We start from the raw sequence: 520 nt of genomic DNA on the forward strand, positions 1-520 counted from the left end.
CCCTGAGAGTCCCAGCCCACCGCGGGGCTGCCGCGCTGCCACATGGATGGGATGCTGCTGTCCTCGCTGCTGCGTTGGGCAGCCCACGTGCCACCTGGCATCATCTCCCTCCTGACCACCAGCCCCAGCGCCCGCTCGCCCACCCTGATGGTGTGGGCAAGTTCACGTGCATGGGCACAGAACACCCTGCTGTGGCACCCAGGGCCATGTCCCTGGGGGTGCTGAGTCAACTGCACTGATTTCCCAGCATGCGCCTCTCTGCTGCTTGCCGGCTCCAGGTGACAAGGACAGTGACAGCCCTGCTGCACCGAGACCTCCCACCTCTCCCTACCCAGCCCTGGCTCTCCCGGGGGCTACTCCTGCTGTCCCACTGCTCGGTGACACTGGGTACATCATCCATCCCACCAACCCTCCGGTACGGCCAGGCAGCCCACGCCGGGCCCTGGTGCCGTCCCGCAGCCCCCCCGCAGGGAACGCTGAGCTGTATGCATGGGGCGGCACGTACTCTCCCCGCCAGCCA

Source organism: Pygoscelis adeliae, unplaced genomic scaffold, assembly GCF_000699105.1.
Source record: "Pygoscelis adeliae isolate BGI_AS28 unplaced genomic scaffold, ASM69910v1 Scaffold1486, whole genome shotgun sequence".
Lineage (NCBI taxonomy): Eukaryota > Metazoa > Chordata > Aves > Sphenisciformes > Spheniscidae > Pygoscelis > Pygoscelis adeliae.